The sequence below is a fragment of the Cupressus sempervirens genome, chromosome 2 (genome assembly GCF_028749045.1).
Source record: "Cupressus sempervirens isolate cs-2001-9-10 chromosome 2, ASM2874904v1, whole genome shotgun sequence".
Classification (NCBI taxonomy): domain Eukaryota; kingdom Viridiplantae; phylum Streptophyta; class Pinopsida; order Cupressales; family Cupressaceae; genus Cupressus; species Cupressus sempervirens.
Genome location: NC_143119.1, coordinates 700,014,854 through 700,025,652, shown reverse-complemented (window position 1 = coordinate 700,025,652; position 10,799 = coordinate 700,014,854).

Sequence of the window (10,799 nt, the reverse complement as noted above, 5' to 3'; positions counted from 1 at the left end):
ACTTATCTGGAAGTGATCTTAAGACTTTCTTCACAACATCTATATCTTCCATCCTCTCTCCAAGTCCTCTTATGACACTTGATATTTCTTCAATATTTACTAAGTAGTCTTCTACTTTTTCATTATCTAGTCATCTTCAAATCTTCAAATCTTGCTTTTAGATTTTGGGTATTTGCTTCCTTAACTCTATCATTGTCATGATAAGTAGTTCTAAATTTGTCTCACACTTCTTTATAAGATTTGCAATGCATAACCTTATATCTTTAGACAAACTATTAAAAAATGCAAAATTAGCCTTCATATTCATTTCAAAATCTTTTTCAGCATTAACATCTGTAGGAAAATTAGTAGGAACATTAAAACCATTCTCAACTGAAGCCCATACATCAACATTAGTAGACAATAAGTATATTTTCATCATTACTTCCCAAAAGGCATAATCTAACCCATAAAGTATTGGAACTTCTAAAAAATTATCTTGAGCCATAATGACAAAGTATTCCACCTAACCAAGACCTACCCAAGGTTCTTAAACTTGATAAAGGGAACCTTGTTCTGATACCACTTGTTGGAATACAAACACCACTGAGAGGGGGGTGGGGGAGGGGGGGTGGTGGGCGATGGGGGTGGGTGCAGGTGAATCAATGGTTTAAAATACTTTTCAAAACTTGAAACAATCACAAGTTATTAACTTTAACACATGAGCAAGATAGGTGATGCATAACAAAGTGACACAATATTTTTAACGTGGAAAACCTCATAAGATTTTTTATTTAAAAAAAAAAAAAAAAAAACCACTCTTCAATCTTTCCATTTTATTAGACCTTTGAGGCAAATACTTTTAGAACTACAACTCTAGGAAGCACTAACACCCTTTACATTTAGGAGCTATAACTCCAAGAAACACCCATCCCTATCTTCTAAAGCACCCACTTCACACAAAAAGGAAGCACCCACTTCCAAAACTAGAGCACCCACTTCCCTTTTACAATTTGTAATAATGAAATCAGAGGATTACTCTGTTGCCATGCAAATCGAACTTTACTTCATTAAATATATAAATTTGACATCTTTCGGTTTACAAGTCAATAAAAACATCAGTTAAATATTCCCTTGTAATATAAAGCAATCAAAAAAAGTACAATCTACCAACTTCTTGTCGCACTTTCTGCCTATCAACACTTAAGATCTATTAAAAAATTAATCTCAAGTTTATCCAAATCTTATTAGAACAATGTTTTGATATCAAAAATATTGATGTCATCGGGATAATACCAACTTACAAACCAAATGTCTTTCATCAAAACCCTTCTTATAAAAAATATGATCCAAGATAAATTGAATTGTAAAATCAAAGTGTAGATTTAAACCAACATTTCTAATCCAAAAAAATTGAATATACAACTTGATCTAAAATTTGAATATATATATATATATATATATATATATATATATATATATATATATATATATATATATATATATATATATATATATATATATATATATATATATATATATATATATATATATATATATATATATATATATATATATATATATATATATATATATATATATATATATATATATGTTTTCAGTTCAGATTATTTCAAGCTTGTTCCATGCATATCATCTTCAACAATAAAATTTAGATTTTCTCTTTATTCTAGAACCATACTCTCCTCTTTAAATATATTATTCCACTTCCCAACCCTTCTTCAATCCAACTTATGTGGATTTGCATTACTGTTGTTGCACAAGTACTTATAATTAATGATGTTCAACTTAATAACCAAAATGTGGTTATAATTGTCAAACATAATTGCAATAAATTAGTTAATGAGACCAACTTGAATAATTTTTTATCATTTATTCATATATTATTGATCCATTTCATCACCTTTTAGTTTTGGAAGATATAAATATGATTAAAACACGAAACAACACTTTCCATTATCATTTTTCCAATTTTTTATTTATTTTTTAAACCATTTCTATTTGTGACAAGAAGATGTTGAACTTCTTGTAGTAATTGCTAAATTTTACAATTTGAATTGTTTGACCTTCTAAATGTTATCAAAACAATTTCGAAAGGAATAACATTTGTATATGACATCAATATCTACCTTCTTGCAAATTAGCTATCATATAATTGCAATAATTTTTTTACTAACTGCAAGCTCTTACTCACAAATTTGAATATGCAAACGTCACAAGTTGGCATCAATGAAAATACCAATTCATGTCAATGACAAAATTAAATACCAAAGGTTCAACAACATCAACCATAAAAAGATACACATATATAATAACACCAAATTTGTTAACTAGGAAACCCTTGATCAAAAGGAAAACCCTAGTGGGGATGGTACCCACAAAATGATGTACTAATATATAAGTTCCTTGTAAGAGAACGGACTCTGTTAGGAGCCAATGAAATACATTCAGTACATATAAATTCTTGTTAGGAAACTTTGAATCCCTATTAGGAGATTCCAACCCTGTTAAAATTTGTAAAAGGTAGAAGGACCCTCTGTCCAAACAACTTCAAGGACAAGACCACTGAACTCACAATCCAATTATTCTCTATATTATTCCTTTTAGAATAATAGAAAGACAACTAATCTCTACCACACCAAAAACACTTCTTAAATCTTAATACCAGATCTCAAAACTCACATCACAATGATCCCTTGATTGCTTACTCACATCTACCAAATTCACATATTACTTACTACTTGCACACTTCACAACTTACATCACAAGGAAAATAATTTTCCTTTATATCAAGTCCTCAAAATAATTCATTGAGTCGGCCTTTATGCTTTCCCAATAAATTACAATAGGACCTCATTAAGATAACATGCTACAATACATCTTTTTCATAATTATAAAATATTGGCGGCTCACAGTTTTCACAAGTTTTCACACGTATGACCTTAGACACTACACACTAGCTAATGTCATCATTATGATATCTTTTGTTTATGTCTAACTTCGCTCATCTAGATTCTATCCTTGTTAGGAGATATAATCCAAACACCAAAAACCACTTCTCAGGTACTTGTCTACAAACTATCTTCCATAAATCACAAATAATTGCTACCAGCCTTCAACTTTCTACATGCACACTTGACCACTGAACCATGACAGACTATAGAACATTTCCCCAACTACGCTTGACCTCATCTTCTTTACTCGATTTGTACGACCTTAATCTTTATCTTCTACTCTATCAATCTTCTTAGTACGTTGACATCAATGACAAGCATAGTCATGAATGCAACACACAATCATGCTAACTATCTCTCCACTGCTCCAATAATACTAGAATACTGCCCCATAATCACTCTAACAATTTCCCCCCTTGGCATTGATGACAACATATATGAAAAACATCTAAGTTCTAAGAATAGCAAACATATTATTGTTGCTCTCATCTTTCCAATTCCTCTTAAACAATCAAATTTGAAACTCTCACTAACAATGGTTGCTCCCCCATTGATAAACTTCTCCCTTATTTTGTATACTCATTTTTCTCATGTATTATGTGATTACTTCTTCCTACTCACTTTCCTCCATTCATAGGAGATGTTTTCCATGCATTCTATCTCCCACATTGACATCAATGACAAAGGCATCATTATGTCAATCAACTACTCAAATGTCTTCAAGCAGCTCAAGTGTCTGAAGACATTGTTCAATACCAACTACCAAGATTCCTTCATGACTCTTCTCAATCACAAATACTCCCCCATAGAGGAAGCATCATCATTCAATCTAGATAAATAATAGTGCTATGTACTATTGGACTGATGAAATCTTTGCATCTTCTATTCTAAAGTAGGCGAGGGCATAACCCCAAGCATACCTTGAAAATACTCAAATATATCCTTATGCAAAGGCTTTGTAAATATATTTATAATTTTCTTCTTTGTATTAACATACTCCAATCTTATTTCATTCTCTGCAACTTTCTCTCTCAAAACATGATACTTAATCTACATATGCTCTGTCTCATAATGTAATACACAATTCTTAGCCATACTCATTGTACTTGTGTTATCACGATATATGATAACAAGTTCTAAAAAATATATTATGATATCATTTAATATTTGTTTCATCCACATGATCTGATTGCAATTGTTTGTTGTTGCTACATACTCCACTTATGTTGTACTCTATGAGATACAATCTTGTTTCTTTCTTAGCCAAGAAACCAATCTTCCTTCAAGGAAAAATGCTCCACCACTTGTACTCTTTCTATCATCCATACTACTTTCCAAGTCCACGTCAATATATGTACATAGAGTAAAGTCATTTGATCTATCATGCCACAACCCAAAATCAGGTGTACCCTTCAAATATCTAAATATCCTCTTTACTGTTGCATGGTGTGATTTCTTAGGATTCACTTGAAATCTTGCTACTATACCAACTCCATTTGCTATATCTAGTCTTGTATGAGTTAGATATTGCAAATCTCCAATCATGGATATGTACTTCTTCTATTGAATTGTAGGTGTCTCATCTTTGCTAGATAACTTGTGACCAATTATCATAAGTGTACCAATTGGCTTTGTAATTTCCTCACTATTAGTGTTAGTTTGGGACCATAAATAAATTGGCACATTCATAATAAATCTAATTGAAAATTTCATGTCTTTAATAAGTTGCATAATTTGGAATGATTATTTTTCACAATGGATGTTCTCCACCAAGTATATTGAATCATACTATGACATTCACCATGAATACCCTCCATCGAGTTATACTTGGATCGTTCCATGACATTCAAGATGAATGCCCTCCACCAAGATATACTTGGATCATTCTCCACTAAGATATACTTGGATCATTCTCCACCAAGTGCACTTGGATCACAATATGACATTCATAGCAAATGTCCTCCACCAAACATAGTTTGGATCATATTATGGCATTTGTAAGGAATGCTCTCCACCAAGTATAACTTGGATCATTCTACGTCACTCTTGACGAATGTCCTCCACCAAGTGTTACTTAGATCAAGGGAGTTATAACCATTTAATGTTCTATGATTTAGATGATATAATAATCTATGAGGTACTATATATTAATTGTTTCTTTCCATAATGTCTTTGATACATCATAGCTCTTGTTGCTTTTGTTACAAACACGTTTCTTCTCTTAGCTATACCATTTTTCTCGGGAGTCTTAGGGGTTGATAGTCTCTTTTTAATGTCATTTACTTCACAAAAGGTGTTAAATGCATTCGAGGTAAATTCTCCACCTCTATTTGATCTTAAACATTTAATATTGAATCTAGACTCATTCTCAACTATATTCTTAAACAACTTAAACTTCTCAAATGCTTCAAACTTTCCTCTAAAGAACGCTACCCACATCATCCTAGTAAAGTCATCAACAGTAATCATGAAGTACCTTTTACTATAGAATCCTCTTCTCTTTGTGGGACCACTTAGACATGTGTAAACATTCTCCAACTTTTTTGTTGTAGAATACATCCTGCTAGGAAAAGAACATTTCTTCTGCTTAGCCATAACCTTACACACAACATTAGTAGGCTTCACAATTTTTGGTAAATCTCTTACAACAAATGTACTACTTTATCTCACAATATTATCAAAATATATACGGAAAAACCTTCTATGCCACAACCAATTGTTATCAACTTTAGGAACCAAATATATCACCTCTGTAAGATTCAATTGAAAAACATTACCTCTAGATCTTGTACTAGTGCCAATCATCTTAACATTCATATCCTAGATGATGCATGTCTTCTTAGTAAACTGTAACTAATATCCCTTATCAACCAATTATCAAACACTTAGAATAAACATCATTTGTCTTAGTTTTCCCATCAAGAGTAATAGATCATATTCCCTTGATGTGATATGTCACATTGTTACCAAATCTAACAATTCCTCCATCACAACTATTAAACTCAATAAATTTATTCATATCACTAGTCATATGATATGAATAACCATTTTCTGTGATCCAATCATATTTCTTCTCAACCTATGACACTAGGGGTTTCTCTTATCTGACTTCTTTTTCAAGATTTTCTTCCTTTATAGCAACAAAGCCTAACTCATTATCACTTGAACATTCTTTTCTTCAGATTCATTATCATCATTTGCATACACACATTCTCTAGGCCTTCTAGACCTCAAATTATTCTTATACTTCTTTACTCTCTTGGGACATTTAGAAGCACAATGACCAAACTCATTACAACTCCAACATTTAAATGTTTTCTTACCATCTGGTTCTCTCTTCACAAGCAAGGCAATTCCTTCTTCATTATTTTTCTCTTCTTTAGATCTTGATCTACTATTTCTAGCATAATCTCCACTGATTCTTACACTCCTTAACAAGGAAGGGCAAACACTTGATGCGCTAAAGGCAGTCTCCACTCTAGGCGAATCTCCAGACTGTTTCAAACTTACTTCTGTTGCTTCCAATCTTCCAAGAAGAGTCTCTGTGGAAAATTTCTCAATACCAGGTATCGCTTGCTCAATCATCTTCATTGTCTTCTTCAATGGTGGTGTCAAAGTCTTCAAGATCTTCCATACGATCTCATCCTCATCTTTAGTTCCATCACAAGATTGATTCCTACAACAATTTATGATATTATGCCAATATAACTTCTTATAGATTCATCTTCCATCATTTTAGTCTCTTTAAATAAACATATCCTACTTTGCAATCTAATTCTCTTAGCATTCTTATCACCTTCAAAAGTAGATTCCAAAGCTTTCCAAATTTCATGAGATGATACCATAGATTTTACCTAACTGTACTCATTTTCAAGAAGAGGTGACAAAAGTGCTTCTCTGGAAAGCATGTTACATATGAACATATCTCTTCTAGTTTTTGTACATTCTTTAAATTTTCTTTCTTCCACAATGGTCTTTCCATTCTTCGTAATCAACCAATATCCTACACCCATGCATAACATATGTGTCTTCATCTTCTCTTTCCCGTTGTCATAGATAACTCCATAAACTTAGGACTTTCTTTTATGAAATGACCTGTCATTAATCTCCTCAAGATGTAAAGCTTTTCATTCAAGGACCTGATGCTTTGATTACCAATTGTTAGAAAGTAAAGTCCACCAATACAATTGAGGGGGGGGGGATTAATCACTAGATCAATGCAACTTTTATCGACCTTGTTAAACTTCAAACATGTGATCAATGTAAACAACAATCATAAAAAGATACACATCACACCATATTTTTCAACTAGGGAAACCCTTGAGCAAAGGGGAAATCCCTGAGCATAGGGAAAAACCTGGTGGGGATAGTACCCAAAAAATGATGTACTAATATATAAGTTCCTTATAAGATGATGGACTATGTTGGGAGCCAATGAAATACACTCAATACATATTAGTACCTATTAGGAGACTTTGAATCCATATTAGGAAAACCCTGGTGGGGATAGTACCCAAAAAATGAAGTACTAATATACAAGTTCCTTATAAGATGATGGACTATGTTGGGAGCCAATGAAATACACTCAATACATATTAGTCCCTATTAGGAGACTTTGAATCCATATTAGGAGATTCCAACTTGTTAGAAGTTGTGCCAACCTTGTTAGAAGTTGTAGAAGGAAGAAGGACCCATTGTCCAGATAGCTTAGGGGCAAGATCACCAAACTCACTGTCCAACTAGCCTCTGTATTATTCCTTTTAGAATAATAGAAATGCAGCTGATCTCAACAACTCAATACTTTCTTTGTCCTCTTACAAGAAGATAGGATGATCCTCACAACATACTTCAAATTCATGATATATTTTGTGGTAGACAGAGATATAAGAGTAAAAGAAACATGTCACATGGTACAAAAATTATGCTTTGTTATTTGACTTCACCCTTTCAAAACTTTGAATGTTGGAAGGGAATTGTCAAACTAAATAACAATGATGCCAAATAAAAATAATATCCAGACCAACAACTTACACCCCTATATAGAACAACCTCCAAAGCTTGAGGCAATGACACTATTTGAATCTACATGATCTTTTTCTTATTTACAAATTGTAACACACTGTAAATGGAAAGAGAGAAAAGAAAATGCCACATATAATGTTTGCCCAAAGTTCTACACTATCCCAAACAAGGACTCAAAGAAAGATACAAAAAATTCTATTGGAGTGAGCTACTCTTATACAAACATTTTCACCATATGAAAAGTGAAATTGGACTCGCCAAGGATTTAATAATTGTAATTTGGAAACAAATGAATGCAACCAAATACATTGTATGCCACATCAATTGCATCACCCAAGAGGAAGTTTCACTCAATGAAGAAGAAGAGAGTAACAATGATGGTATTGTGGAATTAGAACTATTTTCCCAGATGGGACCCTAAAAAAATATCAACCAAATGAACTTGAAATTCTTGGAAGGACTTAGTTTGATACTAGGTACAGATAAGATTAGAGCATGACACCCAAATAATGATAAGAAACTACAACAAAGTTCATAAATGTAAGTATATTATGTTATCATGATGAGGCTACAATGTCTAGTATTGACATTCCAAGCTATACATTGTCAACAAAGAAATGGGCAACACTCATAATTATTATAGACCATGGAAAATGCCCCTTAGTTAGTCCACTTTACATGATCATTCAAGGAATAATCCTAGCAGGAAAATTTGACTTACTGACATGCATAATAAATGCACTCAACACTAACCTATAACAACAAAAAGTTCAACTCCTCACATTGACTCTATCAGGAATTGCTACATTCAACATACATGCAATGACCATACATTCAATGCTTAAAGGATTCCTATTAAAAAACGTGACCATTACAATGACAAACATTGATAATATTCCAAGAGGAATCAAAGGACATTGGATACATTCTTCTTGGTGAATTGAGTTTTGTAAAGCCAAAACTATTACTGAAAATAGGCAGTAGGATACATCAGATGTTTTCATACAACCAACACCTGAGCTTTAGTGGCATCTCCATAATCTTGATAGGTAACCTTACACAATTACCACCTCTAATAGATAGGCCTATATACATATCACAATTGCATGCTAGGACATTGTGGGAGCAATCTTTAACAATTTTCACCTTGTAAACAATGTTTTAACAACACGATGAAAGTATAATACAAGCACATTTTTTTTAGGTATTACATAATACACAAAATACATACCCACGACAATAAGTTTAGAAAACTCTTGATGACTCACATAACCAGACATGTTACATCAAGTAAAATAAAAGAATTCAACAACTCATTGCACCTCTTTGCCACCAATGATTTAGTCAGGCTACATAATAAAAGAATGTTGAAAATGTTTAATTGTGAGAAGCATAGTGATAAACACTTGATACACAATAGACATTGTAGTCGATGATGAACTACTTGAACAGAATGTAGTACTTTGCAAAGGAAATTCCATTATGTCGATAAAAAATATATGGACACAAGTAGGGCTTATAAATATAGCTCTTAGAGAAGTAACTAACATTGCTTACAATCCTCGTTTCAATCACCATGCATTCTAATGTGTATTTTAGTAGGGATTGCCATGAAACCAAACTAATCCCAAGGTTGTGCAGAGACCTCTAATATCACTAGATAGTTGAAGGACAATGCCCCTTACAATGGCATGTGCTATAAGCATACACAAATCTTAAGGACCAATGCTACCAAAAACAACATCAAATATCAAAAAAATAGCGAGGCATGGTCTAACATTCACATCCATGTCCAAAGGTAGGTCATTAAATAAACTTCACATCCAATCAATGTTCTCCTTTGAGAGATACTCCAAAATGAAAAACAACCCATACACAATAAGAAGAAGAAATGAGGAGACTCAATTGCAACAATGATTTCTCTATCAAAATAAGGTACGAGGCTCTTGCCTAAATCCCCCCTCGCATTACTCAACCAATAATTGATCTAAAAAATTCATAAGTAATCTTATTGCCTCATAATTTTTCTACCCTTACGTGAAAACATTCCATAGAATATAAAATTATTTATTCAATGCAAATAACTGTTGACATTAAGGTCAATTTGTCTATTAACGACTTAACACTTAGTCAGTTGGTTACATTGCTACAGAGCTCCATAGTTGCTACCGAGATTATTACTCATCTAGCAGTGTTAACCGAGTGTTTTAGTTGCTATCAAGTTAAGTAGTCAGAATGTAGTTCATGCCAAGCTTCATAGTGTGTATTGAGCATCTGAGACAATTTACAATATAGCCAGAGTGTAGTAGAGTCTACGGAGCTATCTAATAGAAGTGATGAAGATCTTAGTGTTAATCAAGCTCTGTAGTGTTAACCAAGTTCTATAGTGTCTACTGAGCTTGCAATGTTCACGAAGTGAATCTAGTGTTGACCGAGTCACACAGTGTCAACCGAGTGATTCAATATTTACTGAGTTTCTCAGTGTTCACCGAGTCATACAATGCTGACCAAGTTCATGCTACTCGAAGTGATCAATATGGACTGAGCTTCAACTTCAACTGGGTGCCAAAGTATGCTGAGCATTGACAGTATTTGCTTAGTGTCAAAACATCATCGAGTTTGTTTTCTAAACCTGAGTTACAACAATGGACCAACTTTGTGAATTATGATGAATTTGGTATTTTAGCCAACTCCAGAAGGTAATTAATTGGATTGATATATATGTAATGTATTGTATAATATCCAAATGTAATTGAGTATGAGTATGTAAAGAAGTAAGAGAAGATGAGTGTGAGTTAAAGAAGGCTACAAATAGTATATGTT